Source organism: Equus przewalskii, chromosome 16, assembly GCF_037783145.1.
Source record: "Equus przewalskii isolate Varuska chromosome 16, EquPr2, whole genome shotgun sequence".
Classification (NCBI taxonomy): Eukaryota; Metazoa; Chordata; class Mammalia; order Perissodactyla; family Equidae; genus Equus; species Equus przewalskii.
Genome location: NC_091846.1, coordinates 31874375 through 31889594, shown reverse-complemented (window position 1 = coordinate 31889594; position 15220 = coordinate 31874375). Strand labels below are relative to the sequence as shown.

General features: G+C 37.8%; 1 pseudogene; it reads left to right on the top strand.

Annotated features, from left to right (window-relative positions):
- The first annotated feature begins 5446 nt into the window (after nucleotides 1–5446).
- Nucleotides 5447–13973, top strand: LOC103564004 (ATP-dependent RNA helicase DDX3X pseudogene; annotated as a pseudogene).
- Nucleotides 13974–15220: the final 1247 nt, after the last annotated feature.

Below are 15220 nucleotides of genomic sequence, written 5' to 3'. Positions count from 1 at the left end.
AATGTCATAGAGCGTACTGCCTATGTTTTCTTCTAGAAGTCTCATGGTTTCAGGTATTACATTCAAGTCTTTAATCCATGTTGACTTGATTTTTGTGCATGGTGTAAGGGAATGGTCTACTTTCATTCTTTTGCATGTGGCTGTCCAGTTTTCCCAACACCGTTTATTGAAGAGACTCTCCTTTCTCCATCGTATGCTCTTGGCTCCCTTGTCGAATATTAGTTGTCCATAAATGTGTGGGTTTACTTCTGGGCTCTCAATTTTGTTCCATTGATCTGTGTGTCTGTTTTTCTGCCAGTACCATGCTGTTTTGGTTACTATGGCTTTGTAGTATAATTTGAAATCAGGGAGTGTGATACCTCCGCTTTGTTCTTTTTTCTCAGGAATCCTTTGGCTATTTGGTGTCTTTTGTTGTTCCATATAAATTTTAGGATTCCTTGTTCTATTTCTGCAAAAACTGTTGTTGGAACTTTGATAGGGATTGAGTTGAATCTATAGATTGCTTTAGGAAGTATGGACATTTTAACAATGTTAATTCTTCCAATCCAAGAGCACAGAATATCTTCCCATTTCTTCATGTCTTCTTCGATTTCTTTCAGTAATGTTTTATAGTTTTTGGTATACAGATCTTTCACCTCTTTGGTTAAGTTTATTCCTAGGTATTTTATTCTTTTCGTTGCAATTGTAAATGGGATTGTATTCTTAATTTCTCTTTCTGCTACTTCGTTGTTAGTATGTAGAAACACAACCAATTTTTGTATATTGATTTTGTATCCCACAACTTGGCTGTATTCCTTTATTATTTCTAAAAGTTTTTTAGTGGACACTTTAGGGTTTTCTAGATATAAAATCATGTTGTCTGCAAAGAGTGACAGTTTCACTTCTTCTTTTCCAATGTGGATCCCTTTTATTTCTTTTTCTTGCCTGATTGCTCTGGCTAGGACTTCCAATACTATGTTAAATAAGAGTGGTGACAGTGGGCATCCTTGTCTGGTTACTGTTCTTAGAGGGATAGCTTTCAGTTTTTCTCCATTGAGAATGATGTTTGCTGTGGGTTCGTCATATATGGCCTTTATTATGTTGAGGTATTTTCCTTCTATACCCATTTTATTTAGAGTTTTTATCATAAATGGATGCTGTATCTTTCAAATGCTTTCTCTGCATCTATTGAGATGATCATATCATTTTTATTCTTCATTTTGTTAATGTGGTGTATCACGTTGGTAGATTTGCAGATGTTGAACCATCCCTGCGTACCCAGAATGAAACCCACTTGATCATGATGTATGATCTTTTTAATGTATTGCTGTATTCAATTTGCTAGTATTTTGTTGAGGATTTTTGCATTGATGTTCCTCAGTGATATTGCCCAGTAATTTTCTTTTTTTTGTTGTCCTTGTCTGGTTTTGGTATCAGGATAATGTTTGCTTCATAGAAGGAGTTAGGAAGCCTCCCTTCCTCTTCAACTTTTTGAAAGAGTTTGAGAAGGATAGGTATTAAGTCTTCTTTGAATGTTGGGTAGAATTTACCAGGGAAGCCATCTGGTCCTGGACTTTTATTTTTTGGGAGGTTTTTGATTGCTGTTTCGATCTCCTTACTGATGATCTATCTACTCAAATTTTCTACATCTTCTTTGTCCAGTTATGGAAGGTTGTATGTTTCTAAGAATTTATCCATTTCTTCTAGATTATACAATTTGTTGGCGTATAGTTTTTCATAGTATTCTCCATTATCTTTTGTATTTCGGATATGTCCGTTGTAATCGTTCTTCTTTCATTTCTGATTCTATTTATTTGAGCCTTCTCTCTTTTTTTCTTGGTAAGTCTAGCTAAGGGTTTGTCAATTTTGTTTATCTTTTCAAAGAACCAGCCCTTGGTTTCGTTAACTTTTTCTATTGTTTTTTTATTCTCTATTTCGTTTATTTCTGGTCTGATTTTTATTTCCTTCCTTCTGCTGATTTTGGGCTTTGTTTGTTGTTCTTTTTCCAGTATGTTGAGGTGCGCTTTTAGATTGTCTATTTGGGATTTTTCTTCTTTGTTGAGGTAGGCCTGAATTGCTATAAACTTCCCTCGTAGAACCGCTTTTGCTGTATCCCACAGATTTTGGCATGTCGTGTTTTTGTTTTCATTTATCTCCAGGAATTTTTTGATTTCTTCTTTGATTTCTTCATTGACCCAATCATTGTTCAGTAGCATTTTGTTCAATCTCCACATTTTTGTGGCTTTTCCGGTTTTCTTTCTGTAGTTGATTTCCAGTTTCATACCTTTGTGGTCAGAAAAGATGCATGGTATTATTTCGATCTTCTTAAATTTATTGAGACTTGTTTTGTGGCCTAATATGTGATCAATCCTGGAGAATGTTCCATGGGCATTTGAAAAGAATGTGTATTCTGTGGTTTTTGGATGGAATGTTCTGTATATATCTACTAAGTCCATCTGGTCTAATGTGTCCTTTAAGGCAAGTGTTTCCTTCTTGATCTTCTGTTTGGATGATCTATCCATTGGTGTAAGTGGAGTATTAAAGTCCCCTACTATTATTGTGTTACTGTCTATTTCTCCTCTTATGTCTGTTAATAATTGCTTTATATATTTAGGTGCTCCTATGTTGGGTGCGTAGATATTCACAAGTGTTATATTTTCTTGTTGGATTGTTCCCTTTATCATTATGTAGTGCCCGTCTTTGTCTCTTATTACAGTTTTTGATGTAAAGTCTATTTTGTCTGATATAAGTATTGCTATGCCCACTTTCTTTTCTTTGCGATTTGCATGGAATATCTGTTTCCATCCTTTCACTTTCAGTTTGTGAGTGTCTGTAGTTCTGAAGTGTGTCTCTTGTATGCAGCGTATACATGGATCTTGTTTTTTTATCCAGTTGGCCACCCCATGGCATTTGATTGGAGCATTTAGTCCATTGACATTTAAAGTAGCTATTGATAAATATGCATTTATTGCCATTTTGTCACCTTTTCTTTTTTTGGGGTATTTTAGTAGTTCTTCTCAGTTCCTTTCTTTTTCTCTTGCTCTCTTCCCTTGTGGTTTGAGGGCTATCTTTAGTAATATGTTTGATTTTTTTAATCTTACTTTTTTTCCTGCTTATTATAGGTTTCTGGTTTGTGGTTACCATGAGGATCCTATTCAATATACTATGCATATAACAGTCTATATTGAGTTGATAGACTCTTTAGCTTGACCTCTTTCTAAAAGCTCTACTTTTTCACTCCCCTCCTCCCACATTATATGTTCTTCACATCCTATATAGTCTTTTGTTTAGTGTGTGTCTATCCATTATCCTCTTATCATTGAAATAGGTGATTTTAGTACATTTGTCTTTTAACCTTCATAATATCTTCACAGGTAGTTGATCTGCTGCCTTTGCTATACTTTTACCTTACAAGTGATTTTATTGCCTGTTTTTGTTGTTGTTGTTGTTTTGGGGGTTTTTTTTTTATAATTTTCTTTTTTATCCCTATTTGTGGTCATTGCTTTCCCACTTAAATAAGTCCCATCAGCATTTCTTGTAGAACTGGTTTCTTGGTGATAAACTCCTTTAACTTTTGCTTGTCTGGGAAGCTCTTTATCTCTCCTTCCATTCTGAATGACAGCCTTGATGGATAGAGTATTCTTGGTTGTAGGTTTTTTCCTTTTAGCACTTTAAATATGTTGTGCCATTCTCTTATCGCCTGTAGGGTCTCAATTGAGAATTCCACTGACAGCCTGATGGGTTTCCCTTTATATATCACTTGTGGCCTTTCACTTTTAGGATTCTCTCTTTGTCTTTAATTTTAGACATTTTGATTATAATATGTCTTGGTGTGGGCCTCTTTGGGCTTCTCTTGTTTGGAGCTCTCTGCTTCCTGGACTTGGATGTCTGTTTCCTTCCTCAGGTTAGGAAAATTTTCCTCTATTATTTCAACAGATAAGTTTTCTGCCCCTTTGTCTCTCTCTTCTCCTTCTGGGACCCCTATAATCTGAATGTTAGCACACTTGATATTGTCCCAGAGTTCCCTTACACTGTTCTCATTCTGTCTAATTCTTTTTTCTCTTTTCTGTTCTGCATGGGTGATTTCCGCTAGTCTTTCATCTAGCTCGCTGATCCATTCTTCTGCTTGCTCTACTCTGCTATTGAGTCCCTCTAGTGAATTTCTCATTTTGAGTATTGTATTCTTCATTTCTGATTGGGTTTTTTTTATATCTTCCAGTTCTTTGCTGATGTGCTCACTGTGTTCATCCATTCTTCTCCGCATATCTGTGAGCATACTCATTATATTTTGTTTGAATTCTTTGTCAAGTTGGTCACTAGTTTCTGTTTCACTTTGTTCTTTTTTGGGGGTTTTGTGCTGTTCCCTTGCTTGGAAAGTATTCCTTTGCCTCCTCATTATGCCTCTTTCTCTGTGCTATTTTCTTTGTACTAGGTGAGTCGGCTATGTCTCCTGACCTTAGAGAAGTGGCCTTATGTATGAGATGCCCTATGAGGCCCAGCAGTGTGCTTCCCTCTCGTCACCAGTCCATAAGAACCAGCAGTGACCCCTTTGTGGGCTACTTGTGTCCTTCTGCTGTGGCAGGGTTGCTCCCACTGCAGGTACCCAGGGAGTCTGATCTTTCCTTCCCTGGCCAGCTGGTTGTAGATCCAGTTTGGGGGGGCCTCAGCACTATTGGCTACAAAGTATATCAGCACACTCTTATTGCAATTGTCCTCTTAATTGGGTTTGTACCCAGTGTAGCTGGTTGCTAGGCTCAGGGGCATACAGTTGTGATAGGCCTGAGGCTAACAAGGCTGTTGTCAGTTCTATTGGGAGTGCAGCTGAGTGGGGCTAGCCCTTGGCATGGGGGCACTCAATTATTTCAGGCTTTGGAAGGTGGGGCTGATCCTTTTTATGGCTATTTGTGAAGCACAGGTTTTCTGCTCCTGATAAGCCTCACCCACCACTGGACCACCTACACTCTCAACACAGTCCTGGTCCGTGCGCACTTCCCAACTCCCTGAAGTGTACCCCAATGCCACTGCAGAGGCCTCCACCTCTCCCTCAATGCCCCCCACAGTTCACCTGGTCCTCACACAGGCCCTGCCACACATAGGCAGACACCCTTGCCTGCCTGTAGAGGATCAAGGCACTCAGTCAATGCAGGCTGAAAAGTAGCCTGAGGGCTTGCTGTTAGGTGGGGTCAGTCCCTAGGGTGGGTTGCCTGCCCTGGCAGAACTGGATTAAATCTGTGAGCTAGGGGGTGTGGCAGACCCCTGGGGCTAACAGCCCAAGGGATGCACCTCAGTAGTCCCCACCTGTGTCCCTATCAGCGTACCTGGACCAGCTTAGAACACTGGCCCCCACCAATGTCTCAGTCTCCCGAGAGGACCCTCCTCTCACCAAGATGCCCCCAGAGCCCACCAGGTGAGTCTTGTTTCACCAAAGGACAGTCAGCCTTCTCTCTGGTGACGTTAGGTTGCTGCAATGAGTGAGTTTGTGCGTGGGCCCTTTAAGACCCGGATCTTTTCGGCTTTCGGCCAGCCGACAGCTTTTCTGCGGGTTTCCTCCAGGCAGTTGATAGCCAACAAAGCCAGACAGAAAGAACCCTCCCCCTCCGTTGGGCTGAGTCCGAAGGATGATTATAGCAGTATTGCCCCTGCTCTGACCTCACTCCTCCAGGGAAGGCTGCGTACCTTAGGGTGGCTCCCGCGTGGCCAGCTGAGAAGCTCCGCTGCTCCCAAAAGTGGCTTTTTTCCTCTCTGGCCAGAGTTACTGCCTCTTCTGCCTTTGTCAGGACTGTCCCTTGTCGTGGGGATTCTTTTTATCCAGTTTTCAGTTTTCAATCCAGGGTGATTCTTCCCAAAATTGTTGTAACCTGGTTGTGTTCATGGGAGGAGGTGAGTTCAATGTCTGCTCACAGCGCCATCTTGACGAGATCCCCCAATCATGCCGTTTCTTTGCTCCTTCTACTTCACATTTTTTTACTACAATAGTACCACTATAAAAAACAATAGCAAATCCTCAAAGCCTCCATTCTAAAGGCCATCTCATAGGTAAGATCTCATCATAGTCATTTTTTGATACTTGTATCAGAAGCCAAAATATACTCATTCTTTATTAAATTCTGTCCTATGGAGATCTATAGTGTATTGATGTAGAGACTGTAGTGTTCACACTGCAGATATAGAGAAACAACCAGTGAATGAAATCTCTGCTAAAACACTGTTCATAAATGAAATGCTTAGGTAAAGGTTTGCCTATAACTCAATTCTCAGAATAAAATGTAGTTAAAATCTAAACTTAGTGATACAAAATTTTACTTCGGTAGTGAGAGCATTATTTATCTTTGAGCTGGGAGCTAAGAAAATGGGGTATATTCTGTGGTAAACATATGAATTCAAGTAACTTCACTGGATTCAGTGCAATATTGTGGGCAGGGGTGCAGTTGAGTTTGGACATATACCCACAGCTCAAATCTTAGTTCTGCCTCTGTTTTTGACATAAGTATATGTCAATCTCTTCAGATGTTTTTAAATGAAGATAATTGTAAATGTATAAGTAGCTATAACTTTGGAAAAGTGAATCTTAAATGTATATTGATATTTTACTAAATTTACTTACAATTGATTTTCAGTTTCTTTAATGTGATAGTATAAAAAATTTAGTTTATCCTTTTAACTTTTATAACAATATATTCATTCTTAAATTTGTAAGCTTGATGCTACCTATTTTGTATTGGCAGTAGGATATAGAAAGAAATATATGTGCTTCAGAATTATTATTATTATTATTTTAAAGCACTTATTTTTTAGCAGTTTTACGTTCACAGCAAAATTGAGAAGAAGATACAGAGATTTCCCATGTATCCTCTGTCCTCACACATGTATAGCCCCCCCATTATGAACTTCCTCCACCAGAGTGGCACATTTATTACAATAGATAAACTGACATTGACACATTATTATTGCCTAATGTCCATGGTTTACATTAGGGCTCACTCTTGGTGGTGTACATTCTATGTGTTTGGACCAATGTATAATGACACGTACCCATCTTTATAATATGATACAGAGTATGATATTCACTGACCTAAAAGTCCTCTTTGCTCAACCTGTTCATACCTCCTCATCTGCTACTCCTGACAAGCATGGATCTTTTTACTGTCTCCATAGTTTTATACTTCTATAGAATGTCATTTAGTATGTAGCCTTTTCAGATTGGCTTCTTTCACTGAGTAATATGTCTTTAAGTTTCCTACATGTTTTTTCACGGCTTGATAGTTCATTTCTTTTTAGCACTGAATAATATTCCATTGTCTGGATGTACCACAGTTTATTTATCTATTCACCCACTGAAGGACATCTTGGTTGCTTCCAAGTTTTGGCAATTATGAATAAAGCTGCTGTAAACATCCATATGCAAGTTTTTATGTGGATATGAGTTTTCATATCCTTTGGGTAAATACCAAGGAGCACAATTGCTGAATCTTATGTAAGAGCATGCTTACTTTTTGTGAGAAATGTTTTACTTGTTAGGATGGAGTGGGGGCTTCCAGGCTCCTTACATGCAGAACTGGAAATCTCACAATTATTATTTATTTATTATTTGTTCAGGGATGACTAACAAAGACAAAATTTCTTTTCCAGGTGTTCGTAATTTACCAATTGACAATGAAAAAGGCATTTACTATTACCTGATTTAATTTTGGATCTAAAAAGAGAAGCACAAGTCATTAGACAGAGGCAAAATCTAATCTTCCCATCAATGAATACCTTCTATTTGGCTAAAATTCTGGTATTTATGTAATTTAATTCATTTAATAACAACCTCTCCAGATAAAAAAAGTTATTGTAGTATACTAGATTAAGATACTGAGAATCAGGGGCTGGCCCCATGGCTGAGTGGTTAGGTTTGCCTGCTCTGCTTTGGCCTCCCTGGGTTTTGCCAGTTTGGATCCTGGGCACGGACATGGCATTGCTCATCAAGCCATGCTGAGGTGATGTCCCACGTGCTGTAGCCAGAAGGACCTACAGTGTGCCAGGGGGCTTTGCGGAGAAAAAGGAAAAAAAATCTTTAAGATACTAAGAAGCAAATCAAAGAGTTAAAGTAACTTTCTTATAGGTAACTAAGTATAAGGTAAGTGAGAATTCAAATCCTTATTCTTTTTTTTTTTTTTTTAGTGAGGAAGATTGCCCTGAGTTAACATCTGTGCCAATCTTCCTATATTTTGTATGTGGGACACCACCTCAGCATGGCTGATGAGTGATGTAGGTCTGCGCCCAGGATCTGAACCTGTGAACCTGGGCCACCAAAGCAGAGTATGACAAACTTTAAGCACTATGCTACCAGGCTGGCCCTGCCTCTAGCTTTTTTGAGTATAAGTAGATGCTATGGTCTGAGTGTTATTCTCCCCTCCAAACTCATATGTTGAAATCCTAGCCCCTAAAGGAGATGGTATTAATAGGTGGGACTTTCAGAAGGTGCTCAAGTCATGATGGTGGAACCCTCATGAATGGGTTTAGTGCCTTAGAAAAGAGGTTCCAGAGAGATCCCTAGCCCCTTCTGCTATGTGAGAACACAATGAGAAGTTTCACTAGACCATGCCAGCACCCTGATCTCAGACTTCCAGCCTCCAGAACTGTGAAAAATAAATTTCTATTTTTTATCAGCTACCCAGTCTGGGGTATTTTGTTATAGGATCTTGAATAGACTCAGAGCGTAAATGACTTGTGTAAGCTTCAGTAAATTGTTTTAATATGTCATAGAGATATTATATTATAATTCATGTTGGCATAAAATTCATGAATCCTGGGAGTCCAAATCAATTACATATCAATATTAAGGGGAAGTGAGTGCTTAACAGAAAGACTAGGACACACATTTCATTCTTACTACTTTTGCAACTGACATTCAGGCTCTCTGCCTGACCTCAGACAAATTATTTATATGTTATGATTGTGTGCCCACTCACTGTGTAATAAATTGGATACTAATACTGACCTCACAGTGTATACAGTTTATGTGATTCAGCTGATGAACTTCTGTCAAATGCTCAGAAGACAGTAAAATCACGCAGTTAGTAGAAATAACCCTTCATCAAGAACGAGGATTTTGTGGTGCATATGCTATAAGAATTCTTTATAAATACACTAAATACTCTGCAGAGCTCATATACTAAAGACTTTTATTTTGAAGACAAATTTATTATCATGTCAGGACTGGTGAAAAGAAGAAAGAGAGCCACCCCTGATGGGCTAGTGGTTAAAGTTCTGCATGCTCCACTTCGGCGGCCTGAGTTCAGTTCCTGAGCATGGAACCACACCACTCATTTGTCAGTAGCCATGCTGTGGCAGCAGCTCACATAGAAGAACTAGAAGGACTTACTATACATGTCTATGTACTGGGGCTTTAGGGAGGAAAAAAAAAGGAAAAGAAGAAAGAAAAAGGAAGGGAGGTAAAAAAGGAGGAAGGAAGGAAGAAATTAAAAGACCAAATGCTGGGACAACAGATTATATCACTATATAGAAAGACAGAAATAAATGAAAAGATTAACAAAGGCACACAAGTTAAGAGAGGTGCCTATGCTGTAACAGATTTATAGCCAGAAAGTCTGGATTCAAACCCTCATCTAGAACTTGCTGTGTTTAACCTTGATCAACAATCTTTATATCTCTAAACTTCAAATTCTTCATTTGAAATGTTGGATGATTATGCAGTCCATGAAACTCCTGTAATAGTGAAAAAGAATGAGATGTTTGTAAAAGTCATTTGGCACATTGTGTAGCGCACAGTAGGGGCTTTAAAAATGCTTAAGCATTTCCTACTTGATCAAACAGTTAGTGACAATCAATGGAGCTGGAACTCGAAAAAGCAAAAGGGAAGACACGAACAAGGAGATATAGAAATGAAGAGAAAAGATAAAACCCTACATTACTTAATTGATTTTGACAAATAAATTGAATTAAACTAACAATATGATAGCTCAGAGCAGGAGTTGATCGATTGCCCTGGGAGTACTTATGTTACGGAGTTTTTCTTCAGCATAGACTAATCTGTTATGTATTAATAATATTAATATAATAATGATGACCTAAATAATGCTGCATAGCCATTATCTAGCATTCAGATAGTTTCCTTTTATTTTTGAGTGGGAGGGAAATGATTAAAAAGATTATGAAATCATAATTTAAAAAAATAAGCACCTGATGACATAGCTTTCAGTCCTGGGACTGTGAAGAAAATAGTTTTAATAGTTTGGCCATATGCAGATCTCTAGGAGACAGCCTCACTGATCCACTTCCCACTCAGCGATAATATGAGGACCAGTTGTCTAATTACTCACTGGATTAGAAATGAAAGTATTTGAAGAATTTGTAGACTTTTATTGTCTCTGCTAATTTTTTTTTATGGCTAGTATGCTTGTTTTGGGAGTTTTTATAATTTGAAGAATTAAAGCCCGAGGACCTAGTTTTCCATCTTTCTAAGTTTGGGAGAATAAACTAGTAAGTTCAAGGGACCACTAATCCCTCCCAATAAAATCCTGCACTATACAGATTTCAGAATGTTTGTTATCCATTGAAATAAACATAAGGAGGAAAGTTTTGATGTTTCACTTGGGGGTTTAGGGTTCAGAACGTAAACTTAAGCTAAAGTACGTAGTGAAGGTAGTCTCATTTGAGTATCTCTCCTAAAATTATATAAATATTGTTTGTTAATCTGCCAATTTCAGTAGTTACTGATTAGGATACATTGTTTTCATTTAAATATTTTGATTATTTACTTATATCATGCTATATTGAAGCATACATAAAATTAGAAAAAATAAACAGAACTTCTAGTATGTATCATCATATTTTCTTTGGATTATTATTTTAAAGCAAGGAAAAAAGAAAAGAAAGAGAAAAAGGAGGAGAGAGGGAGAGAGAGAGGGAAGGAGGAAGAGAAGGGAAGGAAGGAAGGTAGGAAGGAAGGAAAGAAGAAAAAAGGAAGGAGATGAGTGTTTCAGGTATACAATGAAACCTGATCTTCTTCTCCCTCTCATTCTCCTTTCTCAGAGCTAATCTACATGCTGAAGTAGTGTGTATCATTCTCATGCTTAAATATTCCTTATGAAGAATGCTTAATTGCCCTCAAACACCAAGTTTCTAAGTATATGGCTTATCTTCTCCTTAGGCCTTTTGCTGTGATCATTTCTGAGAAATAGATTATTTGCATTGTATCTTAAGACCTGAAAAATTCTGTCTATGAAATCAAGATTATGGAAATCTATTCACCTATGGCATTTATACATGTCATATTTTACATGCAGTATTTAAAAGGAGGAGAGTGAAGAATTTGCATTTCGCTTGTCAACATTTACCCTTGAATATATCAAGAAGCATGAGCCGTGATGTTTGTTTGTTTGTGTAATGTATTCTCAAATCCATATTGCTGTGGTGATTTGATACAAATCCATATGATCAAAATTGGAATTCAGAACAATCTCTAAAGTTATAGTTTTGAATTTACAGTATTACACTGTGGCATTGTACTACTTGCAAACTATTAAGTGAATTCACAATTCTTTGCTTAGTAGCCAAAAACTTACTTAACTCCTTATCACAGGGAAAAGTATAAACTGTTAATTCACTCTGTAACCCAGAATGGAACAAACAAACAAAAAACAAAATTGAAAATCTCAATCAGTCTTTCTGACTGAAATATATACAACAATTTTAATCTGAAATGATAGAGTGATTGGAGAATTATCAATTAAACAAATCTGAAGAGATGATTTTTAAATCAAATAATATAGAATTCACTTGGACAACATATGAAGCATTAAAACACACCTATATCAAATCATTTGCTTAGCCATGCGTATAATCGTTGAGTGATAATGTCTTAAAACTTTTTTTGACTCCTAGGTTGTTCAAAGACATTTCTTTTGAACACAGTTACATATCTGGAGACCTCATTTGTTGGACAAAATTCTATATGTTTTAGAGAGCCATAGCTCTCTGCTGAGTTTCTCTGTGAATCAAAACCACTCACTTAGCAGCAGTAGAAGGTTCTGAGTTCTCCATGCTGTTCAGGGATAGATCCTGTGGAGGTGGAAAATGCCCCCAGGCTGGACCAGCAGTTTGCTGGCTCACACCTGAAGTCTTGAAGTAATCAGAGTGGAGGAAGTACAGCCATCAAGGGGTGTATATTTCTCCTCACTTAAGGACAGAGAAGCTACAAAAGGAGTCTACGATGAAGACAGTTCAGGGTGGAATTCTAATAAAGATAAGGGTACCTAGAGCAGTTCTGAGTCTCATAGTGATTCAAGAGAAAATTCCAGCTTCTTCAGTGATTGTGGAAGTGGATCAAGGGAGAAGTTTGATGATCGTTGGGAGAGTGACTATGATGGCATTGGCAGTCATGGTGACACAAGTGGCTTTGGCAAATTTGAACGTGGTGGAAACAGTCACAGTGTAACAAATCAGAGTAAGATGATTGGCCAAAACCACTCTAACCAAGTGAATGCTTGGTACAGGGACTTTTTTCAGGAAATAACACTGGGATTAACTTTGAGAAATACAATATTCCAATTGAGGCAATAGGCAACAACTATCCCCCACATACTGAAAGTGTCAGTGATGTTGAGATGGGAGAAATTATCATGGGAAACATAAAGCTTATTTGTTATACTCACCTGACTCCAGTGCAAAAGGATGCTATGATTATTATCAAAGAGAAAACACGCTTGATGACTTGTACCCAAACAGGGTCTGTAAAAACTACAGCATTTCTCTTGCCCATCTTGAGTTAGATTTATTCAGATAGTCCAGGAGAGACTTTGAGGGCCATAAAGGGGAATGGAAGGTAGGGGCGCTGCAAACAATCCCTAATATCCTAGGTATTAGCACCAAAGAGAGAATTGGCAGTACCGATCTGTGAAGAAGCCAGAAAATTTTCCTATCAATCTAGAGTTAGTCCTTACATTGTATATGGTGGTGCTGATATTGGTCAACAGATGTGTGACTTAGAACATGGATGTCACTTGTTAGTAGCCACTCTAGGAGGCCTAGTAGAAATGAGGTAAAGAGGAAATATTGGATAAGACTTCTGAAAATACATGGTGTTGGGTAAAGCTGATCTTATATTGGATGTGAGTTTTGAAGCTCAGATAAGTAGAAAATTTAAACAAGTAGTATGCCACCAAAGGAAGTTCTCCACACTATGAGGGTTTAGTGCTACTTTCTCTAAGAAAAATACAGACGCTTGCTCATGATTTCTTGGGTGAATATATCTTTTTGGCTGTGGGAAGATTGGCTTTACCTCTGAGAACATCACATACAAAGAGTCAGACAAACAATCATTTCAGTTTGACCTCCTAAATGCAACAGGAAAGGATTCACTAACCTTAGTGTTTATGGAGACCAAAAAGAGTGAATATTCTCTGGAAGATGTCTTATCCCATGAAGGGTGTGCTTGTACCAGTATCCATGGATAATGATCTCAGAGATGTAGAGAAGAGGCCCTCTCCAGTTGCCCTCAGGAAAAAGCCCAATTCTAGTGATTACAGCAGTAGTGGCAAGGGGACTGGACATTTCAAACGTGGAACAAGTTATCAATTTTGACTTGCCAAATGATATTGAAGAAAATATACATCTCATGGCTGTACAGGGTATACAGGAAAACTTGGCCTTGCCACCTTGTTCTTTAATAAGAGGAACATAAATATTAATAAAGATTTGTCGGATCTTCTTGTGGAGGTTAACAAGAAGTACCATCTTCCTTAGATAATATGGCACATGAACACCACTGCAAAGGTAGCAGTCTTGGACATTCTAAGAGTAGCAGATTCAGTGGAAGATTTGGTGCCTATCTACATAGTTGTGGTGCTAGCAATGTCAGCTTCAGTAGCAGCTGTGTTGGCAATTGCTAGGGTGGTAGAGGAGGCCACGGCAGCCACAGGGAGTTTGGTGGAGATGGCTATGGGGATTTTAGAACTTGCAGCAAATTGCCAATTATGATACGCCAGTGATTGTTTTAAAGGGATGTCATGGTCACAAGAAGAGATGGAAGGAACAATCAGCAGCCCTGTTCTGAGGGTAGTTTGAAGATTTGTAGTTTGGATAAACTCCCCTCCTGCCTACCCCCATCCCAAACTGTGTTTATAATTTTGTGACTGAGGAGAGCATGTGTTTGTTAATGTACTGTGCCTTTAATTTTAGGCCACTTTTTATTTTGATATCCTGCTGGCTCAGTAATGCTCAAGACATCAATTGTTTTGACAAAAAAAAATTTATTGAACTTAGGCTAAAATTTTTTTTTAAATTCTATACATTTTAAACTTAAGTACACATTTACACACAAAACTCTATTCACCATTTAAGCATTGAAGGAGTAGACTGACTTAATTCTATTCAAGTCAGCCTCTCTCTTGAGGTTATTTGACTTCTCAGGTATGTCATTGTAGAGAACAGCAGATATATGTTTTCCAGATTAAAATACTAGGATGGCAATGCCATCCTTTCTCCTTAATATAAGAATGTGCTTTGCCTTGTGATTATAGGGAGACTTGATTCTAACGAAGCAAATGTCAGACATATGGGGGAGACAGAAAATTACTAGAGAGATTTCGTGGGTCCTGATGAATCTATTCAGTACAGGCAAATTAGACAGTACCTGATTACTGTTTGCTAAGGCTGGGCTCATCTGTGCACACATTTAATTTATGGTTTTAATTTACCTTTAATGTAAAATATAACTTCCAAGGATTTAATATATCACTTGTCCTTAATAAATCTGTCATGAATGTGAGTTAGCTTTATATGATTTTCAGAAGCAATCTTGGAGTCTAAGAAAAATTCAACTAAATCACAGTTTTTAATGTTTGCTATATGTGTAAAATACACCTGCAATAATGCGTCAGTATTTAGTGGTGACATTTGCCTTGAATGGAAAAGAGCAAAAGATTAAAAAAAAACTACATCCCTTAGAATTTCCTATATTAGCATATTTTAGTAAGGCAGGACATATGACTCTTGAAATGGCTAATCTTCTGGATATTCAATTTCAAGTGATTGGTGTTTACAGAAAAGAGCTCAAGGAGCTAAATCTAGGAGGATGAAAAGAAATGAGATGTTATTGTGAGATTCAAGGACAGAAGTTAAAAACTCTTAATCATGAGCTAAAAGTTCACCAATGTCTGCTTATTCTGATCACATACACCCTGTTAACCGCATTTAGAGCTATTAATGATTTTCAAATATCCTTTCTTAAATGGCA